General features: G+C 37.3%; 1 long non-coding RNA gene across 1 annotated transcript; it reads right to left on the reverse strand.

The window, feature by feature from the left end:
- Positions 1-253: 253 nt before the first annotated feature.
- On the reverse strand, positions 254-735 carry LOC107125364. The gene is made up of 3 exons (XR_001483031.1): positions 691-735; positions 557-611; positions 254-349 (listed from the first exon to the last, which is right to left on the reverse strand). It is a non-coding gene; the product is annotated as an uncharacterized LOC107125364 (long non-coding RNA).
- Positions 736-817: the final 82 nt, after the last annotated feature.

Here is an 817-nt window from a genome sequence, read left to right on the forward strand (position 1 = left end):
TTCTCCTCAGTAAACATATGTAGGATCACACTGTCATATCACCAAAGATCCCGCTGTTTCCTTTATGTTACTTTTCACATGATATTACAGAATTTGCAAATTTCTTATAATCCCTATTGTAATACACAGCTCAAGCTCAGACAGAGAATAGTTAAATTAAGATACGGCAAAAAAGTTCTTCCAGAAAACATTCAACATTCTTAAATCATTTTGCAACTTTCAATCTGCTGAGAACTCTTGGGCATACCTTTCCAATTCCCCTTGTAGGTGAAGGTGCTGGAGAAACAGGAATAAAATCTATCCTCTTTGGAGATGAAGATTTTTCAGATTTGTCCAAATCGTTGTCACTCTGGGAATACAATGTGTCATGTTTACAGTCCCATAATACACAGCAACTCTGGACACTGAATCCCAAAATTTGGATGAAAAACAGAATGGCTGATCAGTGGAGCCTGAAGAACTCCCCACTTGAGCTATTTCCTTTTTTCCCCCACTTAAGTTCACTGGTCAAGTGAAAGGGTGAAATTAAAATATTAAACATCTTTAAAGAGATTACCAGGCTCAAGCTTTCCTCCCATGACTGGCTTATCTGCATTGCTGTTTGCACTTCCCTAAAATACAAAAAGGTTCATCAGTGGCTACTAGATGACAACACTGGCTACTTTCTTAAGGCACAGTAGTTATACCTACCTTTCATGTGCTGTTTCTCTGTTCATCAAATCAACTCCTTCTTCCTGTAGAAATATAAGAATTCACCTCTTAGCTATTAATATATTCGCCCCAGCAAAATATTACTTCCTATAACAATCCATGCTTT

The sequence above is a fragment of the Gekko japonicus genome, unplaced genomic scaffold (assembly GCF_001447785.1).
Source record: "Gekko japonicus isolate JY-2015 unplaced genomic scaffold, Gekko_japonicus_V1.1 scaffold51288, whole genome shotgun sequence".
Classification (NCBI taxonomy): domain Eukaryota; kingdom Metazoa; phylum Chordata; class Lepidosauria; order Squamata; family Gekkonidae; genus Gekko; species Gekko japonicus.